The sequence below is a fragment of the Passer domesticus genome, chromosome 1 (assembly GCF_036417665.1).
Source record: "Passer domesticus isolate bPasDom1 chromosome 1, bPasDom1.hap1, whole genome shotgun sequence".
In the NCBI taxonomy this organism is placed as follows: domain Eukaryota; kingdom Metazoa; phylum Chordata; class Aves; order Passeriformes; family Passeridae; genus Passer; species Passer domesticus.
This window is the reverse complement of record NC_087474.1, coordinates 105,486,459-105,513,761: the sequence shown is the minus strand read 5'-3', so window position 1 is coordinate 105,513,761 and position 27,303 is coordinate 105,486,459. Positions and strand designations below refer to the sequence as shown.

Genomic DNA, 27,303 nt, shown 5'->3' with positions numbered 1-27,303 from the left:
ACATTAATTATGATTGTAAATTTTCCCTACTCCTTAGACCAATTTGGTTTCAATCCATATTCGGTTAAGTTGTAATTCCATGTGGATCTATGGCAGTATAAAATATTAAAACTTGTGTTACATAGTGGTTTAGATACATAACAAGACAGCTTTACAGCTGTTTAGACACATAACAAGACAGGTTGATTTTAAGTTTCCTCAGGGCTCTACACTTCTGTAATAGTAGTCCTTGTTGGTTCAATAGTTTTAGCTTGAAAGGCTGATGGACAAAACAAACCTATCATCAGTAAGGCCATGGTTAAAACTTATCTATGCAGATGTGAGAGGAGCTCCCAAGTCCAAGTCAACAAGGGCTGTATCTTTCTGCTTTTAAAAACCTTGAGGGTTTGCAAGTCTGGCTCACAAGAATGACCTTCTTGCCAGGCTGTTTGGCAGACTTGTGTGGATTCCATGGAATGGGTAGCACTTTGTTTTTTAAGCAATCTGATTCAGAATCCACTATGTCTACTGATGTTCTGTTGCCCACAGATGCAGCAAAATGTATCTAAATCCTGTTCGTTTTACTAAAATTTGAATAGTAATGTATTTCCAAGAAGAGTTATGGAAAATGCAAAATGATTTGCAGTAGCACAGATCCATTGTCTCTTTATCTCCAAAGCTGTGTGCTTCCTTACAGGGTTAAACAAACAAACAAACAAAAATCCAAAAAACAAATATAAAAAAAACCTAAAAACCAGGAAAAAAAACCCCCAACCAAATAACCAAAGGGAAAGGAAAAAATATCTTACTTTCTTTCCTTTCTGTTGCCAAGAAACAGTATCTGTCTACTCCCTTAGCGTAGGAAAGGGTCTTCTGTCAAACACCAGTGGCAGCAAGTCATGAGCTCTTCTCTGCCTTTTCCTTTCACTTCACTGAAGTGTGAAACAAACAATATAAGACCATAAGTTTTTAATAAGATAAAGTGGGAAATAGACTAACACATTCTTGAACTAGGTCACGTTTTAGAAATATTAACTCTTGCACTTAATCTGGATGTGAGTGTTGGCAATATTATGTTACTGTTCTGTCTTTAATTTTCTAACAGTAATTTTGAAATAGCATTTCCTGCAAAAACTTTATGAAGTAAATCCCACTTGCGCTAACTCCTGTGTAGTGCTGTACTGTTAATGGTCATGTAAGTTTTTGTTTTATCTCCTGTTCCAATTCTTTTATTGGATACCTTCTTCCCCTTATAAATTGTGATGCAGAATTAAAATTTGGAGGACAAAGTTTTAGAAGAACAAAATGTGATTTGTTTTTATCTTTCCATAGTAGCACAAACATGATGGTATTTTTTCTGCCTGCTGCTGTGCTGACAGAGATGGTAATTCCAATATTCTGTGTAAATAGCAAATCAAAGTTATGAAGCATAAAGTTTATAGTTTAATGCACATTTAAATTGTGTGTTTATTTATCTTATTATTTGTTTATATTCTACAATAGTAATTCCACAAGTTGGTCTGTTATTAGGCTTTACCTGTCCAGAACTTTTATTTGCTTTACCAGAAGTAAACAAATTTCAAATAGAAAATTGCCTTTGTCAGTAATTGATACTTATATAATTGCCCAATCTGAAAACAGTGGTGAAATAAGCAGTTTGTTACTATTCCTTTGCTCTCTGTAATCAGTAGAGGGCTCTACCAAGCTAGTCAGTTTCTGGTCATGGTGTTTGCATTTGATTGAGGGCATTTGAGTGATTTGAGTAAGTAGTTAAGATGTTTGCAGATGAAGGAGGTTCTTGATAGCTTTTTTTTTTCCCTCATGTAAATTAAGAAAGCTCATGGATAAGGCATACAATGTAGATATTTTAGGTGCTAATTACACTTAAGTGTTTCACTCCTGCAATTGACAGCCATATCCTGGGGCATCTTGTACTCATTTACTTTGTGTGTATGTGTTTCAGCAAAATACCTTGGACTAAAGAGAATTGCCTACTTTAAAAAGCAGTGGACTAAATAGTTTTATTTGAATATAATAATAATAATATTAATAAATAATATTTAGTAAGTATGAAACAATTGATATTTTCATGCCTCTATTCCAGGTGGATTCCTCAATTCCTTTAAAAAACTTTCCTGTGAATTCTTGTCCAGTATATTCTTCTATTTGCTGTTGTCATTTGTATAAGACAAACAGAATGAATAATAACTTATATTCTTTTCTGTCATGTCTGGTTTTAGGGCTGACATCTGATCTGATTTAAGCAAATAGAAGTTCTGCTACTCCAAGAGAATTTCTCCAAACTTTCTGTTTGGAGACAAAGGACAGGCAGTCTGGGAAGGAAAAAAAATTAAAAAAAGAGAAAGAAAAAAGTGCTGAAATGAAGAAACAGTTTGTTTCCATAGTGCATTTTCCCCTTACAACTCTTTGATGCATCATAAATGTAGCAAGCGTGGCTATTAACTTGATTCACTCTCTTTCACAATACAATGTCGCTGCTCTGGAGGGAGATTTCAGACAGTGCTGGACAAGCACAAAATAGATATGGTGCAACAGAAGTAAGCTGTTGGAATAAGCAAATGAAGGAAACTTTAGAAACAGGCAATATAATGTATGAAAAACATTTTCTAAATGAGGAATAAAGGAATATAAGATGGGTAGCTGAAATTGCAGCTTATAGTTTCCAGTATTGGTACACTTGTTATAATGGAGCTTTTAGCCTGCAATACTTGGTAGTCTTGTGTAGCAGGGATTTTGCTGCAGGAGAAAAGATCCTACCTGATTCCTTATCTTGGGGCTGTTTTAACTGCACATTAATGTAACGGTGTGTACTAACAAGATAATGTATAAGCTGCACACATGTTGCAATACAGTCATTAAATTTTAAATGTTTGGCTAGATCTGCCTTTTGAATTTATTCTCTTGCAACTGCAGTGGTTACTAATGTATTATTGATGTAACTGGAAAAAAAACCCTGTAAAATTTCAGGCACTTGACTGGTCACATTTGAAAACATAGCTAAACACGTGATGTCAGATACTGTTTTCAAAGAAGATAAAGCAAGCCTGGGATCATCCAGTTCAGTGATGCTAAACATATATGGTCAGGATAAAGATAAAACGGAATGATTAGGAAGGATAGGTTCATGTTTTAGTTCCAGGCTTCAGTTGGCCCTTTACTACCTACATTAAGGCAATTCAACAGTCATCTATGATGAATAATGGAAAATAAACAGCTACAATTTGTGTTTTACTCTCTCAAACTCTCTGAACCTTTTTCTTTTACACATCTGCTGCCAGTGCTGTTGAATCAGCAGCTTACATCAATTCCAGTAATCAAAACTCTGAAAAATTTCTTTCCTGCTTTTGTTTGCCCCACAAAAGCAGCTTCTGTCAACATAATCTCCTTTCATTTTATATAGTCATAGAATTATTAAGGTTGGAAAAGACCTACAAGATCATCAAGTCCAACTTTTTACTAAACACCAGAACGTGAACTAACCCATAGCCACATCTAGTTGGTTCTTTAATGCTCCCAGGAATGGTGACTCTACTATTTCCCTGTGCAGCCCATTCCAGTGCTTGACAATGCCTTCTGTGAAAAAAATCTTCCTAATTTCCCACCTGAACCTTTTCTGGCACAGTTTGAGGCCATTTCCTCTTGCCCGGTCCCTACTTACCTCTGTTCTTCATCTTTTCCCTCGTGGAAATCTACCCATGTGTCTGCAAAGGTTTAATTTCTGTCCAAGGTCATAGGACTTTGGACTTAATCAAAGTTTGGCAGCTGGAAAAATTACATTTGGCACTATGACCATTTTCTTTAGAGCCCAATGAATGCCAGCACACTGCTCAAGCTTTGCTCTTAGCTAATATCTTCTCTACTGGAGGCCTTGAAAACTGCAGACAATTAAGATAATGTTTCTCTTGGTTTCATCTCTGCAAGCAGCCATCATACTACCTCTTTGTCAGCGTTGTAAATTCCCTTTTTAGAAGTAGCATTTGAGGTGATACACAAATCACAACCAGTATTGCTGGTTGGACACCTTTTATTCAGTAAGGCAGTGTAGCTGTGTACCCAGAAGCAGGGGACTGTGCAGGCATGCCTGTAAGGGCTTCTAGTTAGGTATTGAGGAAGAGCTTCAGGGGGCTGTTCACTTACCAGGTCTGAAAATGATGCCATAGCCTTTGTCTATGTGTACCAGAAGCTGCTTTCTTGGGTAGCATGAGCTGTACAACATCTTGTTGATGTTTTGTGTGCCTGTGGCCTTGTCCTTCTGACAAGCCCGTCAGCATGAGTGTAGCAGCTCTTGCAGTCTCAGTGGGACAATTGGTCTCCAGAGCTTATCAGTCCTTGGGAAACTCTCACATGCTGCTTTCTCAGCAGTCTCAGAGTTCAAATGCATTTCCTCTCTTTGGACACTTTCTGCGAACTATTTTCTGCAATCAAACATTTAAGAGCCTTTTGATGGCACAGGAAGTCCCATGGTTTGATTTTCTGCTATGTGATTCTTGTCTCATCAGTGATGAGAATAATCTTTTTCAAGCTCTGTGTTCATATTTTACACTCCCTTTTCTGCCTGTCGTCTTGGTAATAATCATCAGTATTAGATTAAATCTGAATAAGAAGCTTCCAGCAAGTGGAACTGATGCAAAACTAAGTGCTGAGTGAGAAGACAACCCATGCAGAGTGAAATAATGCCAAGCTCTTTATTTGTAAAGTGCAGAAACATGTGATCAGAGTAACAGTCTTATTTATGGAATCGAGAATCAGTGTCTTCTCATGTAGTTAATGTGGCTGCTCAGCAAAATTCACTCTTCTTTTTTTTTTTATTTTGATTGTGTGTTTATCCAATGGTGCTACACTGATGGAAAAACAAGCAGGAGGTTGATTGAACACAACATTAAAAGCCCAGCTTGTTTTGAGAAGGTACGTAAGTGCAGACATCCTCAAAACATTCACTATTTTTCACACCAGTTCAAACACTGGAAGTCTGTTGATCTTTGTAGTCCTTCGTCTTAAGTGGCTAGACACATTTCATGATACCTTATTTTAGGGTGAATTAGGGGAATGTTTCTCTTTATTGGTAACATTGTTGGAGAGGTTGTTGCACAACCAAACATGCATTTACACTAGTGAATGTAAAAGTCATTTTATCCTTTTACTTCATAGTGTGTGGCCTTTCATACCTGAATAAAATGCTGATTTATTAAATGAATACTTCTTTCAATTGTTTTATGTAATTTCTAGCAAAAGCATAAATAATTGTAGTAATTAAAGGACGATGTTTGACATTTACAACTCCTTGTTGCAGTTGAGTTAAACAAAAATAATAATTTTTTTCTTGCAAAAATAAACAAAAGAGAAATTATCTGTGTGAATAATAGTTCTGTTAGATAGAGTTGTTACCTGACGTTTTTGTCTAAACTTCAAAGTTACTTCCTATAGTAGCTATGCATCTAGATTGTGAAAGAGATGACAGAGGAGCAGGAATCAAGGAAAGGTATATATTTAATTTCACCAAAATTACTTTAGACAAATAGTTGAATGCAATTTAATTTATTTGAAAAATTCCCTAAGATATGTCTCTGCAGCTCTGCCATGCATAAGCCACATAGTAAGGACTTCACCTATCTAAATTGCTTCTGAATTGTCAGTCAGTGAATAGCAAGGTGTCATACTGATTTGAAGTTATTATGATATGTACTATGACAGAAGCTTCTTCCTCCATGCACGTTTCCATAGTGTTTCTCAGGACTTCTATTGAGAGGCCACCTCTGGAATGACAGGAATGACAGTATTGGTAGCTTGGAGTCAGATCCCAATATAAAAGGAAAATCTTGATTTCAGTCTGTGGGATTTTAAACTATTTTTATCTTACATAAGATAGGATTTTCCTTCCTTATGTTATGCGGTCTTTAATCTTTCCATCAAAAATGGGATCATGTGTGGTTATCTTCTCACAGAAACTTGAATTGAAGAACTTACTAAATAACACTGTGAGAAATTGAATTATGTGGGTTTAAGACTGACAATTGTGTGAATATGTGCTGTACACTTGTAGGCCTGGATTCAATATTTTTCCACATTTACTTGAGGAGTATTGAGACCTCAGGCATTTCCTGGCCTTTAGATAAAGCAGCTTCACAATTTTATGTCTGAAAGGCCTTTGAGCAATTTCTATGCAGTATTGACCTGCAACGCTCTTGTATTATCAATGCTTTAAATTATTAGAAGGCAAGTGCTCCTGAAGCGTGTATCTTATATGGAAGTGTTTTGTGAGTATTTTTCTTGAAGCTTATGAAATGATGCAGTACAATCTTATGTCGGACTCTGGTTTTGTACATATTTCTGGTTCTCTATACTATTTCATTATCCTTTTTTTATAAATACATTGGTCTAACACACTGAAATTAATGGACAGCTGAGCTGACTTCAGTACATATCCAAGCACATAGGTAGCAAAGCACTGAGAGGACAAAGGTATCTTTTGTTTTACATGTGATGTAATATGAGGAAGACTCTCAATGTAGAATTAATGCCAGGCCACTGTGGTCCTGTAGAAACCATAGAGGGATAGAGGTTGTTCTTCCTGTACAACAGATTTGGTGACCATGAGGCTGCATGAAGAATTTTGCACAGGACAACTGAAAGTCTTCCTGGTTTGAGAGAGCTTGGCCATCCCTTCTTTTCAAACCCTGATAGACACTTAAAGGTCCAGCAGGAGCGGCATTCAAAGACTGCTTGCACAAACTGTTATGCTGGAAAATGTTTTACATGCTGGTTATATGTGTTGTGTGTAGTACAGTGTGGCTCAGTGACAAGTCATGCAGTAAATCACCTCTTTGTGTGTCCATATGTTAGAAGCTTTGCCTTAGCACTGAGCAGGTTGTCCGCAAGGAGAATGGCAGTCAGATGGGGAAAAGCCCATTTTTGGGAAGCATTTTTGTCTGTGTGTTTGCTGTTACACCATCACTGTCGTGGTGCATCGTTTCACATTCCCACATACCTGAGGCTGCAGGGAGTGACACCCATTGCCCTCATGGCATCAGGCTGTGAATTGGGCAGGGAGCTCTGTGCTGAGGGTACCAGTGGATGCTGGATGTGATGATGTGTTTATTTGCCAGACAAAATTCCTATGCATGTGCATGTCATGTTTCAAATAGCTGGCAATCCTCTGCACTGCTTTCAACCAGGGTGGCTGAGCCTAGACACAAAGCTATTGAGACTTCATGTCCTTTTGGGTTAAATCTCACTTTTTCTTCGGGTTTTTTAAGAGGGTCTAACCCTAATCCTAAGATCTGTAGCTTATGTTTGCTCAAAATCTTTTAAAACCTGTTTTTATGTGAAAAGCACAGCTGTATGAAGCAAGTCTTCAAGTGTTGCAACTCTTCCTTCCTTCACACCCATAATGAAATGCCCTGCCATTTCCTGAGATCTCTTAGAGCAGAGAAACCAATTTGTATAATATAAATTGGTTTCATTTTGTGATGTCTTCAATAACAAGATTAAAATAATTTAGCACCTATTTTTAGCTTGGTTAGCATTCATAGGGCTGTTTTAATCAACCTGACTTCAGAAAGATTCCATTATGTTAAGCTTATCCCTGGCTGCAGATGAAATAATTCTGGATTAATGTCATCAAGGTGTGCTTTGAAGGTGGGAGAGTAGGCCTTACACTGATAGCAACTATATTAATAGCTGAACGTATAATTTTTCTTGCAAAAATGGGAGAATTTTTTTTGGTTATACATTCACATGAGACTGAATCTTTTTTTTTAGCACACGTAAGGTGCCCTGAGAAGAGTAAGGATGCTGACAGAAGAATGGGTCTCAAACTATTATCTTCACACTTGAGAGTCAATTTAATATTCTACTATTTCATATGAAATTAGTTGCCTCAATACTAATAAAAGAGTGTTATTTTAAAGGTGACTTTTTATGAGAGCGGTGTAGAACTTCTCTAGCAAGTCTGACTTACTTTCTCACTAATTTTTTTGTTTTATTCTGATTTCTCAGTGATGCTTTAACTGTTTTTATACCTTCTTTGCCAGAACTCTGTATAATTTTATCTCTATTTTCCTCTATATTTACTCCAGAAGTTATCCTGAATCCCATGTGGTCCATTTTATGCCTTGCTCGCGATGCTTAAGATCACCAGTGTTCACCTTTCCATTTTACTTTTCATTGTTAAAATGAAAATGTCAGCCAAAAAACACATAACATGCCTTTTGTCTTAAACAAAATTGGGACCTGTACTTACAGTATGAACCTTATATCAAAAATCCTGAGTGCCTCGCTCGCTTAAACCCTCTGCAGATCTTTTAACTAGAAGTGTAGATTTTCATGTCTGAACTTAAGCACATAAAATTCAGTTAATAAATGTACTATAATGGGGCAAACTCAGTCCCTTTTAATGAAGAGATGCATATGCTAATCAGGAATATAATATGTTGGATTTTTTTTTTTTTTAGTTGTGAAATGAAATTCTTTCGTTTATGATTGCCAAAGAATCTGGTCCACTAGTCACATTTGGGAATGGACATCTTCTACCAGTCTATAGTGCTTTTGTAACTGCAAATTGTTTTTCATAACTTTTTGTGCTGACAAAAAATGCAATTAAAATTTATCCTCCTGGGGAGAAAAATCTTCCTAGGAGATTGTGCCACTTAGGTCATGGTTAGACAAAGTATTTCAGCCCTGTTTAATGGTTTATTCTAGTCATTATTAGGACAATACAATTTCAGGTGTGCTAAATACTAAGTATTTATAGATTTTCACATCATAAATGTGTTTTCCCTTCAGAAAATACAATCTAGGTTCTTTACAAAGCTTAGGTCTTAAGTCACCCTTTTCTGTAGTATGTAGAAATCCAGCTATGCATACAGTGATAATAGTGTAGAGTTGCAGCATTATGACTAATTATTTCATTTCAGTGATCTAATTATTTAATGGTGTAATATTTTGTATATAAGCCTAAAGCAGAATTCCAGTTTTGAACTTCTGGAGTTTAGTAATTGCTCATCATTTGCAATTTGTACTTGTTCTGGACAATAGATATGTTACTTAACAAAACAAACTTTTCCATGTCATTTGCTTCATTGTTGGAGGGCAGCTGAGGAATAGTAGCAGAAATATGTTTGCAGAAGGCAAAGAGATTACAAAAAGACAATAACTGGTAGTAACAAAATATTTAATAACAGTATTGATGAAAGGTTTCGATTGCAAGTCTGTGATAGGGTACAAAGTTCACAGTTGAAATATGCATATGATTTTCCTCTGTATTGTTTAGGAGCTAGAGTGAATAAGCTACAAGACACTGAATGTGTATGGAAAGGGAAAATGCTGTTTGCCTAAAGACAGAGAATGCTGCCATTATTTTGTTATAAAAAGTTGCCAAAAAAAAAAAAATTCTAACATTGTGCTTGCAGTCTGTGCTTCAGTTTCTGCTGAGTTCTATACAGACAGATTATAAAATTGCTTTTGTGGCAATGTTTTTGTTGTTCCATATCTCTTTTACGGTAGCAAAAAAATAGCAAGTCTCTGGTGTAGGGAAAAAAGCAAACACAGAAATAAGATTTCTAGGATATAATAAGATTAAAAGTAAATTATTTTAACTGAAATACCTAATGTTGGTTTGATTAACTGCAAAACATAAGAGAAAGTATAAATTAAAACTAGGAATAAAAGCATCTGTCTAATATCTAGGCACAAACTTCACATAACTCCATCGTTTTAAGTAGCACACGAACGTATTTACCTTATTTACAATATTTCTATTAGTGAAAGGAGCTTCATTCAGATTTTTTGTTCTCCTTTGAACTAGGGACCCATCTTATACTGTGTCTTTAAAAACTTTGCAATTAATTACAGAGTAAAAAAAAATAAAACTAAACTAACAAACTAACAAACATTTCCAGCAAGCCTAACACCTACTCAACCTTGGTAACAACTGGTTTCTGTGATTATGTAATAATATTCTACGTCAAATTAATGTTTTCACATAAAGTACTGTGGTCAGAAAATCAAGACCCTTGTATTGAATGTGACAAACACAGTCCTACAATTCTTGTTGTTCAGAATTAGAATTAAAATAAAATATTTTGGTTTAAAGTGTATGCTTAACTTTGATGTTTATCAGATGGGTGTCTATAAAAGTAGAAACCTGAACGACTCAATTTTGAGAGAAAAATATGTTGGAATTGGAGAATATAAACAATGCAAACAAACATTTGAATAATTCTGCAGGATTTGATCCAGTAAGTTCACTTGCATGTACCAGGGAAACATGTTATTCAACAAATACTCTTTTTACTCAGACTGCTTTTTAGATAACTGCCTGAAATTCATAAAATAAGGAAGAATGTTTATGAAATATTGAGATATCATCGTGACAGATGAAATGCAGTGCTACAGGGCTCACTGCATAAAAATTATATCATTCTGCTAGCTTTGAAATGTTTTATGATACTTCTTGAGGGCCTCACAACGTTAATTTTAAATCAAAAAAATTATTCAAAAAATAAGTGGAATAGCATGTCTTTGCAAATGGAAAAATGAACTGTTAAAAAAGGGATGGAACCATACAAACACAAATCAATTTCAATTCCCTGGTGTAGTCAATAATGCTCATCAATATACTACTATCAGAGTGTAAGATTGTTCTTCATTTTAAACCAGAATTTCCATTACAGAAGAAATTGTGAATATCATTGCAGCTCAATATTAGTAAGTATTTGCCATTCTTAATGATCTACGAGAAGTACTTATACAGCAGTCTTTCAAGATCAAATACTGTCATGTTTCCCAATTCCTTTTCTCTCTGCCATTTATTTTCTTCAAAAGTATCTCTCCTGAACAAGTTGCTGGGGAAAAGATGTGGCGTAGTAACAATGGGTGTCTGAGAGTGCCTTTAAGAAGCACAAAATTGATGGGCTTGTTATGAATCAGGAGATGACTGCAAGAAAAACTAAATTTTTTTTCTGAAGCACAGCTTGCCCTTTCATTATGATTCATAGGTATAAGGGTAACGTCTTCTTCCAGTTGGTGGAGGACTTGAATGACACTTCCTGGATGGTGGACTGATCTTAATGTGACTGTCATGTTCTTTAGAAAGATAGCGCCAGCATTGCTTCTCTTTTAGCACCACCGTGTCAGGGATAAATTGTAGCATTCCTTATCCTTCCTTTGCACTGGTAAGTACAGTGATCATTCATTTCTGATCTTCACTTAACTCAGGACTGTAAAGCTGGGCAGAGAAAAGCAAGCTGTCATCATTAGGAAAACAGCAGGTTCACGAGTAAAAACAATTCTTTCTGATTTGGAAGGTAGATACAATTGTTGTCCCTTAGGTGAGGTTAAAGACATTGCTTGCCCCTTGGGTGAAGGTTGCACACTCAATTTCATACTCAAAAAGATTGATCCTAACTCCCCAGAAATCAATGATTTTTAAATTTTACCCTGCCTTAATGGACACTTTCTTGTGTCATAACTTTACATCTTGAAAATTTTGATCGATTTCTTAAGCACTTTCAGTAAGTCTATAATCCTTCCTTCCTCATTTACTATAATACATCAGGCAGATTTGAGACAGGGGATATATCTTGCTTTCAATCATAAAATAACTTCTTATTTTGCTTTATAGAAGCCTTATTCTGACATCTGGAGTAGGTCCTACAGCTACTTACTTCCTGAGCGGCTGGAAGCTGTGCAACCTCTTGTGTGGGGCTCTGCACATTGTCCCAGGGTGGCCCTGAGTCTGCTGGCACTGTTTATTGAGGTCACGGCCGTCGCTTATTTCGCTGAGCCGTGTAGCCAATGGCACTGGGGGCACCTGCAAGCAGTTCACACAGAAGGGATGCAGGACTTTGAGTCTGTGTGCTGTGTCATCGTACACGGCATTGTTTTGCTGCTGACATTTTGTATGAGATTTGGATTTGTGGTTGTGAGGGATGCTTAAGTGAGATTTTAGAGTCTCTGCTTCTCATGAACATTTTTATAAAATTAGTGCCTGCTTTATTACTTCTGCCAGGGATATTTTTTAAAGTGTTTATTCAGTGTGTTAGCTTAAATGATGGAAAGCCTTTCCTCCTCACAGCTTTGTTCAGTCTTGTTTTTTATTTAAACACTCCATGAATTGTCATGCCTATGTTTCAATATATTTGTGGAACATTTTATGCTAGGTATTATGTGATTAATCCTAAAAGATTATGAAGTCCTCAAATCTGTGTATAATTCAACAAATCCAGATAAAAAAAGCTTTTAGGCATTGAAAATCATGGATCTCTTGGGAGCCTGAACATTTCATTATTTTGCCAAGGAAACCAAGCCATTAAAAATCATGTGCTGTAAGTTCTCTGAAACCAGAGGGTTGAGTGACACTATTGCCTGTTTTTCATTTGCTTGATCATTTATTTCTTTCCAGCTGGCTCCTTAGGAGCTGATTTTGAAGAGCACTTCCCACACCAAACAAACTCATTCATATGAGAAGTATAAAACCAGTTTGCAGAGATACCTAAACTTTGTGAACAGAATAATTTATCTTTCATTTGATTGCAACCCTTCCCTTCTCATATTTTTAAAGAACATCTGTTAGAATTGAAAATGTAGTTAACAACTTTAGCCGGTTATGTGGAGTTTAGCAGCTGAAAAATGAATTGTAAAAATTACGTTTGGCCTAATCCAGAGATAACCATTTTTGATTTTGAGATGTGAATTCTGAATTATGATAATTCTGATTAGGAAGGCCTCCAAAAGGTGGGAAGTTTCAAGTAAATTCAACTGATACTAATTTATCTAATTTGGTGTGTGAGTTTTGTGGAAGTTAGATTCTTGTTACCCAAATACTGACTGGTCCAAATTTTTTTAATCGTTCCATGTGTACAGTTCTAGCTGAGTTTGCAAATGGATTATTTCTCTCAATTAATCTCTCTCTGTTTTAGAGGAAGCTTTTGGGTTTGGTGTTTTGTTTTGTCTTGCTTTTTTTTTCTTTTTGTAAGGACTATCTTCAAAATGGCTTACAGTAAGAATTGTGTTTAATACCAGTAGGCCTGGACCATGATTTAGTAATGACTTGGAATGACAAGCTTTTTCTTTTACAGGTCACTTACAAGCCATCCAGAGGAAGGAAAAGGACAGTTTGCTCATTAATCAGTGGTTTATCTTAGATGTTATATCATATGCATATATGATCACTGAAAATACTTGGAATTATAGTATCATATAAAGTGTTTTTTTTTTTTCCTTTTTAAGGCAGACACATTTTTGTTGGCTGTTTGTTTCCGTCAGAGTTTCTTGCAAAATGCAAAATTGTAAGTTCTATTTATTGTCCCTGGAGACACAGAATGATATATGGTTGCCCAGGTTTAGGTTGAAAAGATCTGAATATTCAGTCAGATCTGAATATTCAGTCAGATCAGCTCAGTTCTTCTCACTGAACTACTTGCATTTGGTTGAGGTGGGTAGATCACCTGTCAGGAACTCAAGTAAATTTGGAAATCTGCAATCCAGAACTAGAGATGGATAACTCTAAAGTACAACATCCCAGATTCCATAGAGATGTGGGTCACAGTTCTGAGATGCTCCTCTGAAAGTATTGCTTAGGAAATCCCAGGCAGACGTGAAGGATGAAGAAGATAATCCTGAGTGTTCATGAAATCCTAGATGAAAGATTGTTAATAAGACTGTGAGACAGAAGGTAAACATAGTAGGGAAAGAAAAAATTATATTCAAAGCTTCTGATTTTTTGAACTTCGTGCTTCTCTAACTTAGGAATATGATGCTTGGCTGAGTCCTTCCTTACTTCTCTTCTGAGTGTTTCTTGTTACAGTAATAATTAAAGGTTGTTCCTTCCCCACATTATCAGGAATTTTAATAGTTGTACCAAGGAGAAAATTTGCCAAGAATACCCTTTGAATCACTTAAAGATAATTAGCTTTTTTTTCCCCCCATTCTCTTCTTGAGACTTTTTTTGGTAGGCATTTAGAGGAATAAATGATTTTTGGCATTAAAGGACTAAAGGACTTTTTAGGATAAATTCAGCAGTGGGTTAAAATAGTATGTCTTATTACATTTTATACTTAAGTATATAGTACAGTATATGGCCTTCTGTGTGCAGGATTTCAAACTAAAAAGAAATATAATAATAATAATACAAAGTTTATAATTTTTCCACTCAGGTATGATGCCTGACCCTAAGCACATCACTTATTCATCACCAAAGTATTTCAGTAGCAGAAAGCAACAGAAATGGCAGAAATATTAATTACTCACTTAAAAGACAGAAAACATATTGGAAACTTTTTCAAACGATTGTGGACATTTTCTTGGACCACATATACTGACTGTATTTTCCATATTATCATTTCATATAGTCTTTCATCTTTTCCCAGTTGATATGTTCTTACATTTCTCCAAGACTCCAGGAGATTTATTACATTGAATTGAAATATGCTTTTAAAAAAGCTAAAATTCTCCTGAGATTTTAGATCTATACAAGCTCTATTTTTTGTGTAGTAATTGTATAAAGAATTTAGAGGCTGACTCATTCCAGCGTTGCTGCTTTGCTTACACAACATGTTCTCTGCTGGAGCACTCATGAGGATGACAATACAGGCATGTGAGCGGGTTTAAGTCAGTAGGTTAAGTGCTAACAGAGGGATGCTCTCATTGCAAGTATTAACTGGTCCCAGGAAGGAGTGTAGTAATTTATATTATAGAAACAAAGCAGCAAATAAAAACACTCATTTTTCTTACACAATTAAGTTGAATTAAATTAAATTGAATTCATAATGAAGGTCATTGTTGATGGTTGAGTGAAAGGCCATTCCAATTCACAATGCAAAGTCAGGATAAGAAGAAAATTCAGGAAGATTTAGTGTCTCTTCTTCCACTAGTATTTCTCTTGGAAAGAAGCTATGAAATCTTCTTAGCCTGTATTAGATAGCGACCAAACTATGGGTACAATCGAGATGGTATAAATTTTCTGTAGTGTCTTCTGCTTTTTCTCATTTTAGTTACTACTCTCCATGATTTCTGTGTACTCAGGACAACAGCATAATATGAAAAGGTTAAAAAGTTAAGTGAAATGTGTTAAAACCCATTCCTAGAAGTTTTTTAATCATTCTTTACCTATTCTGAAGTGTGATCTGACTCATGGACAGCCTGGAGAACTCTCTCTGAGTCCAGCAGAACATTCAGCTGCTTTGAATGCAGAGATATTCTGAATCCTTGGGTTTCAAAGGGAACCTTCAATGAGACTACTTACCACGCCATGCTTTTTTCCTGAGTTTGACTTCTGCCTGCTTGAAAAGGATGTGGTTGAACTTTTTTGCAACTTCTGGCACCAGCTCTACTTATTATACAAGTGCATTGAATTAGTGAATGGAGAAGAAAACTCAATGATTGACTGTGTCATTCTTGACCAAATGTGTCAGACTTAGTCCTGAGGATGAAGTTCAATGCTGTGAGGTTTTGAGGTGCAGCGTGCCTCAGAAAACTGCAGCTTCTCTGTGTGTCTGGATAGTCTCCTTGTGAATTTTCTTTGTCTGAGGCCGTTCCCATCACCAGGTACTTTCATGTATATTCTTTCTTTGGTGGCTTAGCTGGTTTTGCGTTGCTATTTATGGTTTGTCTTGGTTCATTTGTTGCTAGAAGTCTATAGGAATTTTGAACAGGAGTGCTGATTTGCCTTTCTGTTTATGTGACTAATCTATTAATAGCAAATTTACTGACTTCAAACACACCAATATGGAAATAGTCACTAAAATTTCGCCATATAAAGTTTTCTAGATTGTTAATTTTATTTCTTTAAGGAAAGTGGGATGCCTTTGTTAAGTACTTTAAATACATCTAGCCTTTTCTTTTAAGGGCCTGCATTCTCACAAGGGAACCACTCAGTGCTGTGATTGGATTAATGCAAATTGGATGGGAAGATTGGGCTGGGGTAGGAGCAATTGAATTTGGAAAGTTTATGAGAGCTGCTAGTTCAGGGTAAATAATAAAATAAAGACAGCGGTTTTGCAATTTTGAAAAGCTCTGTGCTATGTAATAGACTATAATTTAATTCTGAGAGACTTTTTTATTAGATTTTTTCCCAAGTAAAATCACAATTCCTATTGTTCCTTATCATATGTCTCATTACTGCTGCAAGTATTATCCTCTTTATATGATTAGAGTGACTCATACTTAGCTGTCTTCGTTGTTTTGTACACAATTGCAGGTAAATAATGGAAGCAATTTGATGCTTCTGAATAAACCAATAGGCACTTTGGGGTTTTTTTCTAAACAGGGATGTATATTTTAGCAAAGGAGTGATGATAAACCTTGCATTGAGATCATCAACAGATGCATACCTCTGGTAAAATATGTCAGCATTGGTCAGAGTAATAAGCCTGTGCCAAGCAGTGGTTCCGAGGTTCCCAATAAATGTGTATGAAGTTTGTCATCATTTACCCTCATTATCCTTTTTAGATTCTTCTGGAAAATATGTTATTATCATTTGTATATTTGAGCATAAAACTGTCGTAAGAAATGTACCTAACAAATAAAATAATCACTCTTTGAGGGAAGTTGGCTCTCTGAGAGAAGGAACACATTTCATGCTCTGCTGAGTACTTCCAAAACCAGACAAAGCCAAAGAGAATTGGAACAGTGAGGTTTCAGTCCAGCACATTGTGGAATTGAAGGGGCTTCATTGGATGGGCAGAAAAAATCACTCGGTTCCAGTTCCTGAAGAAGCAATGGTTTAGGAAATCTAAAACCAGGGCAGTGATGACATAAGAAATGTCTTATTGTTGAAACTGTATGATGAATTGAGGCTTCATTCTTACTCTTGCTCAGAGTTGTGTGTAGCTATAAATTCAGCAGGGTGGCAATGTCTGAAGTTATCTTAGTGTTGATCGCCTGGTTATTTTTCACTTCAAAAATTTTAATTAATACTTACCTGGAGTAAGAGATCCTACATTTTGGCTTCTGGATTTTACTTGTGGAGCAGAACACAAGTTTAAGTTCTGTTCAAAAAATATAGTAAAACTTTCACAAAATGGATCAAAGGATATTGGGTATTAATTTCTTCCTGCCTTAGGGAATCTCAAGAAAGTTGGTTTAGTTACTGCATGCCCACATTAATTATTATGTGATAGTGCTTGAACATTTTTTATTTATTAGCTTTTCTACCTCTTGAATTTTCAATTTTAAACTGATGATTAAAACTTTACTGGAGCTGCTGACTCATATTTTTACACTTCCCTCCCTATTCGCCTTCCCCTTTTCCCCTTTGGATTCAGATAGTAATTAACCTGGTAGATGTCATTCAAACTAAGAGGAAAATCAGTTGAGAGTATTATACTGGGAAGTGTTCTGGACTAAGTTATAAACAGCATAATTAAAATATTGACAAATAATTGAGAAACTGAGTTGTAAAATAAAAGATAAGTCCTGCCTATATTTTTTTTGTGAAAATACTAATTTTAATTTTTGGGGTATGTAAATAATTTCAAGTGATTCATTGGTCTAAATATCTTGAGAAACCAAGTATTACATTTTTATGTAGAAGCCAGTGTCACCTCCTTCTTCATCATGGAATGGTCCAAATGGCTGAATCTGCCAGACAGGGTTCCACTGCTAGATCTCTTCACTAGATCCTGTAATAAGTCCACCAATTCAGCATCAATAATTTGTTGAAGTGTAGAGCTCTGTTAAAGAGCTAATGCTCCTTCATCTTGGATTGTTAATTTTTTTTTTTACTATTAGACATATAGTCAACCAACAACATGTACAAACAAGCAAGTATATGTATCATACTTGTTCTGAAAAATGTAGATGCTATTTGTATATTTACAATCCGAACTACTTTCCAAGGTGGAGATAATTTTTTTTTTAAGCTTTATGAAGCATAAGACTCAGACACTGTTGTTGTTTGTAACAGTTTTTCTCTGTATCTGTAAACATATGCATTAAAATTCAAAACACAAACTATGGTGAAATTTAAGTGGAAGTAAAAGGAGATAGTAACAAAGGGAAGATGATAATTACAGTGAGAGAAGCAAGAGTTTAAGAATCTCTATATATAGGTTCAAGGTGCTCATCTTCAGGATGAAAATAATAAAGCATGAAAAATACATTACTCTCCAACTATTATTTTAATTTATTATGTTATGTTAATTTGATTTTGTTTCTTATGAAGAGCCTTCCAGGGACATTTTTCAGAATATATTATCATAATTTTTAGGTTTTAGTATTGCTTAATATTAAAATAAATATTAATTATTTTTATTAACCTGGGAAATAAATGTTAATAGCAATAACAGGCTTTAATAATGGAAATAATACCTGTCAGAAACTTAGAGATCATCCTTTAACATTTGTGTAGTGTCAGTTAAATGAATGTGAAAACCATGGATTGGTAAGAATGCAGTGGTATTTCTCCAAGTGGAAGTAATCTTTAAGAGCTTGTCCAAAAATGGTTACAGATGCATTTAATTATTTTAGCAGGTTTTATGGATGTTTCTGTTAGGTTTTATTAGCATTTCCACTTCTGGAGTGTGGCTTTTATTCAAACCCAAGATGTCATGATTTCATGATGTCTGTGTTTATGAGACTGCCACATATTGCTGTGGAAATTATTAGAAAGTCATAAATAGAAGGCCTACTTCTGTATGAGGCTTTGCTCTCTTTGCTTCTCCTTATTTATAAATTTATTTAGCTATGCAGCTACTACAAATAGCCAGTATTATTCAGGATATAATTATGGAAGTATCAGTGCCAAAAGTGCAAGAAATCACCATATGTTTTAAGAAAAGCCTGGAATAATCAATAGGAATTTTGTACCCCTTTTCTACATGAGTCCTGATGTTAAAAACAGTTGGATTAATATATTAATTCCAAATGTCTTTTGATTTGTAGAAGTTATATTGCTTTTACTTGTAAGTGCTTTTCATGTGTTTCTAAGCTTTCTTTCCCCAAAGCATTAATTAAATTAATGTTCTGATGTACAGTAGGTTAATACAATTTTCATTTTACAGATGAAGAAACTATATCTAAAAAGGTCACATTTCATGTCAGTGACAGATGGAGGTATACAGCACTCTTCTCCATTAGCCACAGAGAAAAAAATAAATTTCTTCAAACTGTGTATTTGAAACTATTACCATAACCAAACACAAATGCACAGAAATTGAGCTTTTCACTCTAAGACCACATATTTCCATCAGATGAAGGAGGGGAGGAGGTAATTAAAGCTTTAGGAGGTAGCCAAAGCAGAGGGATGGGGTCATTCAGGTGGATCAGTCACTAGACATTGGGCAAAAGCGTGTATTTATCATAGGTATTATGTGAATAAACATGAGTGTATGTGTTTATGAATTTACATATACTTAATGTATTTTTTAGCTAATTTTCAAAGAGCTGTGGAAAATATTTCAGGAGATTTGCAGTCTAATTTTATCTTGAGGGGTATATCAGAAAGTATCTTTGGAGATATTTCTGTTTCCCCAGAGTTTGAAAGGAAAGTGCTGCTCAGTACTCCAAACCAGAAACTAATAGGAAGGAAAAAAAAATCTGTAGTGGAAGGAGCAGCTGGCATTTTCTGCAGAATTGAAATTCTAGAAGTTTATTTATAGAAAAAAATGTTTCATTTCAAACTTGTAAGTAGGCTTTTGAGACCCTCTCTCTTCTTGAAAATCCTACACACTCTTAAATTGAAGCTCATGGGAGTTTTATCTAAAGAGCATCTTCGTCAGATTGAAGACCTGGTATCTAGGTTTTCTAGGATTTCTAGGTTGTTCCTGAGGTTCTGATATGTCGGAATGTATTTCTTGGTTGAATTTGAAAGCTTTGATATCTATATCGCCTCACCACGTTAGTTCTAGACTGAAAGGACTGAAAAACCTGTTAACTTTGGCTTCAGGATGGTTTGAGATGTAGGTAGAATGTTTTTAGGTGACTTGGAAAAGTTTTCTAAATGAAAAATTATGATTTCTTATGAAAACTGAAATTTTCCTTTGTAAGTCGTGACATTTGTAAAATACACATTTTCTACCCAAGTCATTGGCAAAAGAGTAAACCTCAGCTGTTTACAGTAGGGTTATTAATGATTACTGAAGACACTAGAGCTGTAAGCAAAGAAAACTAGCTTTTATAATTGAATATAGCAGGGCATTTTATATGGTGAGTAATTTGATTACCTAGAAATGCAGTTAGATACATATTTATCCAAATTTAATTTTTAGCAAGACCCTGAGATAACTGCCATTGCTTGTAATTTTTTCTCTCTATCCAGAGTGAATGGCACCACAGTAGAACATCTGAATAACTTCATCCTCAGGAATGCACATTGAATTGAAACTCTATTGAAACACCCTGCTTTGGCTGCACTTAACAATTTGTTGTTCACCTGCATAGATGATCTTCTGTCCCACTCCTATTTTCATTTATGTTGCCAGGTGTCCTAGGCATTTTCCCTAAACCAGGATGCCAGGAAAGCAAGTTGTGGGGAGGAGCTGTTGAGCAACAGGTGCACAGACATTACAAGTGTCTCTTCTCTTTTACCTGGTCTTACACTCTTAACCTATGCTGTGGATGACCCCTAGAACCTCCATCTCCCCTCTTGCAGCTCTTAGACCTGTGAGCCCCTGACATTCATGGATCCACTTGAGTTGCTGGCACTCAGACCTCACCCTGTGCTTGCAGACTAGCCCAGATCAAAGTTCACTGGCTCCCACATGTGCATGTTCAGAGCTGAGAGTGTACCCACACATAAGATAGGCTTTAGTCAGGAGATGGGGTGGGCCATGGTGTAGCACAAGGTTCAGGCATGCTGACCAACCTCTGTCCTTTTCTATTTTCCCACTTTTATCCCTCCCAGATCCATCTTGATCCCTCTTTTTACTTATCTTTTGTCCTATCCCTAAACATCTCTTTTTAAGTGTTACAGAGTATCAAATATTTCTCTGCTTTATTCCCAAATTCTTTTGTAAAAAGTCCTACACCCTGATGACCCTATTTAATGAACCTGCCTCCTGGTGAGAGTTTCCTTGTTTACCTGCTTCAGTGGGTATTTTCAACAGGGACAACCATCTCATTGTTTTCCTTCAGTGGCCTTTGTATTGGCCAGTGGTGTGCTCCATTTTCCTTTCTTAGGTTACTGAGGATCCTGCGCATATCACTGCTCTTCTGTGTTTATGGTGGTCAGCTGCTTTTCAGAAAACCTAGCATTTGTCATAAGAAAAGATCACTGTTAATGATGTTATTTGGGAGGCCACATTAAAAGTTACTTCACACTCCTAAAGCAGAGGTTGTGTAGGACTAAGGGTTCTCATACAGAACTGTGATTTGCACTACCCCTTTTCACAGCTGCTTTGTGTGAATTCTCATGCTCTCTTATGTCCAGTAGAACTTCAGTCCTAAGGTTTCAGAAATTAAGATTGCTTCCATTTTTACCTTGGGAAAGCTAGATTTATGAGACATGCTCAGGTCACTTTTATTAGATTGAAGCAGAAGTTGCCAATTTCTTTTTGTAGCATAGCCACTGAACTATATATATATCCTGCCCTAAAGCAGTGCTTCAGGAAATTAGTGCAGTTCAGATGTACGTGGAAACTGACCTCACCTGAAAGTTGTTTAACACACAGAGGGAGTGGATTTAAAGAAAAGTTAATCTCTTTTGTCTTTCTGCAAGATATTTCTGGAAATATGATAAGGTAGCTTCTTCTGTAATAATAATCTGTTTTAGGTTTCTTCTGTACAGAAAATATATTTGTAAGATTGTAACTTCCCCCCTAATTTTCTACATAAATAAGTGTTTTAGTTAGGACAGTTACATTTTGTGGGATCAAATGTCTAAAAATAGAAAATGATGGATAGTCAGAAAATCCAGGGAGTTTATTTCTCTATGGAAATAAGGGTAAACAGGCATAATCTAAGTAATGGTTTTAAATAACCTAAATTACAATTATTACTGTCATCTGGGAAAGAATATAGGTAATCATAGGAAAACTGAGATTTTCAAAAATTACAGCTTTAAAAGCATTTTTATATATATATATATATATATATATATATATATATATATATATAATTTTTGCGTGTCTTAGCTGGAGATATAGCTGGAGTTTTATAGCCAGAGTTTAATTTGGAGAGTGGTGAACTCCTGGAACAGTTACTTTTTCCCAGAAATTATTTTATTCATAAAAGAAATGGTATTGTTTGGTGAACTTTCTTGATGCAACTTTATTGGAATAAAAGCAGTCATCTGTAATTCCCTATTGGTTAAGCTGAATTTCTACATTTCAAGACAAGTAGTTCAGGCTCCTTTTGGAAAACCATATTGAAATCTACAATGCCTCCACCGCCTTCCCTTGAAAGTGACTTGTATTTTATTAATTTTAAAAAACATACAGAAAAGTAACAGTAGAAGGATTTTTACTGTTAGATGAACAGTTGTTAATGACAGAGATATAAGGGGACATGTGCCTCAGACAGGTAAATTACTGAGAGCTTTGTTTTGGTTTAAATATTGATGTTTACTTATTTTCTGGAGTTGAAACTATATAATGCCTCACTGTTTTTTCTGATGTTTCTTCCCTTTGGAGGTTAGGAGTATATTTTTCATTTTCTTTTGAATTTCTCTTAGCCAGTTTCTATTGATGTTCTTATTAATGTGTTTTTCATTTTATGTTTTCTTGTATTGCACTTTTCTTCAGAAGTGTTTTGTTCGTCGGGGTAAAATGTATCCTGGTGTACTAGGTTCAGTCTTGCAGAGCTCTAATGTCCTGCCTGTTTCCAAATGATGCAGGCATTCCACATATATGGTAATGAAACCTCTGTGTCTTATGATACTGAAATTTTGTCTGTGTTCTCTGAATTCACATACAAGAGTAATTATAGTGTCAGATGAGATGGTAGGGTAGAAAAAACCCCACACAACAAACAAACACAAAAGGACAGCTGATAATCATCTGGTTCCTGCAAACTTCAATTTTGTGACACTTACTGAACAGCTAATGCCATTCATTGATACGGGTTTTAAAGATGTGGTGTTTATCTTGTCCATATAATGTGTTACTGAGAGAAAGCAGGGCTGATATGCTTTAATGATATCATTGAAGGATGGAGAGGTGACAGAGTTCTTAAGAAATTACTTTGCAGTCAAGTTACTAATATCCTTGGATATGAAAAGCACAGCGATGTTGGTTGCATGGAAATTTGTACTGTGCAATTGTTATGTGATTTTCAGCTGTTCTGCAAACAGAGTGTGTAAGAGCCACATAATATAGGAGAGCATGTCACTGTGGGCTCTGTGGAGTAGCAGAAGGTTCTCTTAAGAGACTTCTGATGTTTTACTCTAAGTATATAAATACTGTTTGAATTGAAAGCTACATTTACATAGCCTTGTGTAATGAGTTGGCTATGGTAATTAGCAGCCAGGTACCCACACAGCCACTCACTTACTCTCCCCACACTGCAGGTTGGGGGAAAGAAAAAAAATGAAACTGAAAAATATATTCACTGGATAAAGACAAATAAACAGATGAAGAAAAGAAGGAGGAAACCAATTCAAAGAAATCACCTGTTACAAGCAGACTGTTTTCCAGTTGTTGACCAATCATCAGCTGCATTTGGAGGCAATCCTTTCCTCTATCTCAGTTCTTGTTGCTGAACATTATGTTACATGGTATGGCTAATTTGGGTCAGCTGTTCCAGGCTGTTTTCTCTCCCAGCTTCTTGCCATGCCATGCTGGAAACAGAGTCAAAGTAGTCAGAAGAGAAAACCTTGATTCTGTACAAACACTGTTCCAAGAATGGCCAAAACATTTGCTGTGTTACTAATATGTTTGGCTACAAATCCAGAGCACAGCATCATGCAGGCTGCAGTGAGGAAAATTAACTTCATCCTGGACAAAGCACACCTTGTTAGAAGAGCTAATAAATGAATTATCATGTGCCATTTTTAGAATAATATCTGAAATGAAGAGAATTTACAGCAGTAAGTAATAAGTAACATGTTTGCATGGTGTGAACAGAGATGTACATTGTAGAAGTGATGGTTAGAGGAATATGAAAAAGTTGCAGCCCTTTAAAAGTTGCTTTATTTCTGCAGATATCTTTGCTCATTCTGCACTGTTTTCCATTATTTCTGTTTGAAGTATTTGCTATAATTTGTTCATGGCAGCTTACAATGAATGGTTTCATTTGTTTCTCAGTACAGTCAGGCATTAGATCTTGCTGACCTTCAGCAATGCAGTGTTAGTCAGCACAGTCATGTTTTTAAGTCTGGATTGAATAAGGCCAAAAGTAACTGGCTTTATATGTTCTTTTCTTTTTTCTAATTCATGGTTAATCTCTTTGAAAATGTATAATTCACTGTATTAGAACTGCTCATTCTTTAACTTACAAAGGCAGATAAAAATGCAAAGATAAAGGAAAGGAAAAATGGCGTACATAGTGAATATGAGATAATTGTGTTGTGCAACAAAGAGGGAAGAAATTAATTTTATTGTAAAGATTTGAGCTCTGCATTTTATTTTATTCCAATCTCCATTGTTATAATAATTTTGCTTTTTTGCCCAGCACATAGCTGTAACAGAAGTTAGACAATAATTATTTTCTACCTAAGCATACTTGAGATTTGAAGAAGTCCATTACATTCTTGATATAATGTGTTCTATAAGTCATTAAAAATGGATTTTTTTTATAAATAACCTCCCAAAAATTTCAAGAATACAAAAAAATGGGATCTAACACCTAAATTTCAATATTTACCACCATAAAAAAGAGAACTGGCAATAAATATTCATGTCTAAGAACATGAAGTAACTGAGGACATGCATTGTGTATTTTCAGTATGACTGGCAAATTGGAAGCAGATTAAGGTAAGCTAAATCCTGAGGAACTGGCAAGGCATACTTCAGGTCTCTGTGGATCTTCCTGTATGTTTGCAAAAATTAGCTTTACCGAAGTATTTGCTTGGTGGTATCTTCAGTTACAGATACTTTGTTAATCCTTAAAATGTAGCCTGAAACATTCCAGTCCTCCTTTTGGATTTTTCTTTTACTTTCTTGTTGGATATTTTCTCTGAATGCAGCCTTTTTTTTTTCATCTACAAAAAGTCTTATATAAATACACATTTTTAAGAAGATATTCAAATGTCCATCTGTTCCCTGAAACTAATTCTATAAAAAGCTGACAGTAGACACGTTTTTAAACAAATTTCAGATTCAATTCAGAATTTATATTTAAAACTGATTTAATGGAAGGTTAGAGAAGTCCACTTGATATTTCATAATATTACCCATACTATTCTTTAAAAAGTTTTTCTTCTAATAAAAGCCTATGTTCATCTGTTTCGCAATAAGAGAAACGTAGTATTTTCAGGTATCTTTGTCTTCCAGGGAGCTGGGTTTACTAGTGGACAAAAGACCAGGGAGTTAGCAACTTGTAGTGTAAAACCTCAGTAACAATATATTGACATCTTTGAGAGACATCTACTGGACTTAAACCCAATTTCTGACTCGTATCTATAGTTAATTATTTATAATAACATATGCAGAGAGAGTCTGAATCAGAATGTAAATTCTAACTTCACAGTGAGGCTTAGCTTTATTTCAGATATTAGATTTTTATCTGGTTATATATATGCATATATATCAAATTATACTGTTGCTGTATTAGAAATGTACACTGTTTTGCGCTTGATATATTCTTAGCATGTAATAATACGTTATCAAGTTCAATACTAGAAAAATTGAAAAAATACAATTGTTTGAATAGCACAGTAATGAAAGTGTTGTTTTCTAAGTAACCAGTCTTGTCCAAAACTACTATCTGTTCTTAAAACTGTCTTGGACATATGGACTAAATAGTTGATAGCAATGAAAGAATCTTTGTGTATGAGTGTGTAGGAGTTCAGGAGAAGGAAGGAGAAGTAGGTGTTAAATATGACAGTAAGGTGGGAACAAGTGACAATGGGGGAATGAGAAATTTAATGCAGAAACGTATCTTGTGCAAGTAATCCTCGACACTTATGTAATTTTGTGTATGACTGTATCTACAAGCTATATCTGATTCAATACCTCTGCACTCTTACTCTGCTGTAAGTGTGAGGCAGCTTAATCCTTTTTATTTTAAGGCAATTTTTATACATAAATTTTTATGCACATTCTCTCAAAGAAAATAATCTTGGTTACTGTCTTATGTGTCTTACCAGGATGCTGGTAGCCATAGGTATAAGTTGCTTTTCATACAAGACACATAGGACTCTTCAGTTGTGGCTTGGAGGTCCTTGAGTACTAATAATGAAAATTTCATGTCATATCTTCACTTGTATCTACTTGACAGAATTCATAGATACTGAAAAGAAGACAGATTTTGCATTTGTATGGGAAAAAGTTATACTTATCATGTACCTGATACTTTATCTTTTCAGGTTACATTCCAATCAAGTGTTTATACAGTGAAAAGAATAGCTTTATATATATTGAAATAAAAGAAATTTATTTATAATATGTATAGAATGTGGAATATAAGAAAGAAATTATTTACTTCATTTAGGATTGGGGAAAAGTTTTCTAACCTTTAGCAGCTAATTAATTTAGTTGCTGAGTGATTAAAAGAGCAGTGGATTATATTAAGAAGTTAACAACTCTCAGTAATGACCTGTTCCCCATTGGTATGCCTCTAACTTTATTACCTCTTGTGATAATTAAATAAAAACAGACCTGTGTAAGCTCCCAGGAAACACAACAAATGCTAAATTATGATCTATCATCTTTGTGTCTTGCTGATTTTTGTTGCATATTTTATGGTTTTGTTTTCCCTCTGATTGATCACAGCAAGTTTTCTTCATTACAAGTGTGTGTTTTAGCATGTGGTTCAGGTTTACATATGGAAGAACTAAAGATGAAAGGTTAGAAAGGCTGTGTCAGAAGCTCATTGTCATAAAATAAACTTGACAAGGGATTAAGTTTAGCTTTATCAAGAACATAAGATTTTTTAAAATAGCTGCTTGGCTTATTGACAGTTTACATTGTTTAGATCAATGATTTTCTCTCTGTATTAACCAAAAAGGGCAACTAAACTGATCAAACTCAAACCTGTGTGTAGATAAGAAAGAATATTTTCAGTGTTTCGTAGGAAATGCAGGTTGTCTTAATCTAAAAACATGTCTCTTCTTTAAAACTCTCACTTCTTCAGGCCAGTCTTTAAAATGTGACATTTTCAGTTGCAATGGCACATTCCTTCTGTTGATAACCATGTACAGGAGCAGCACAGTTGGAGGCTCCGCTGTCTGTCTCATAAAGACTGACCTCATAAAGTGAGCTCACAAACCTG

General features: G+C 35.3%; 1 protein-coding gene and 1 long non-coding RNA gene across 4 annotated transcripts in view; one reads left to right on the top strand and one right to left on the bottom strand.

The window, feature by feature from the left end:
* Positions 1–27,303, top strand: part of DOK6 (docking protein 6) — a 251,085-nt gene that overhangs the window by 15,341 nt on the left and 208,441 nt on the right. The gene's annotated exons all lie outside the window — the stretch shown is intronic.
* On the bottom strand, positions 21,024–27,219 carry LOC135289103 (uncharacterized). Of its 2 annotated transcripts, XR_010351903.1 has the most exons (5): positions 27,066–27,219; positions 26,691–26,865; positions 26,177–26,261; positions 23,543–23,710; positions 21,024–21,182 (listed from the first exon to the last, which is right to left on the bottom strand). It is a non-coding gene; the product is annotated as an uncharacterized LOC135289103 (long non-coding RNA). The 2 variants fall into 2 exon arrangements; XR_010351902.1 differs by lacking the exon at positions 26,691–26,865 and having other exon boundaries at positions 26,177–26,322.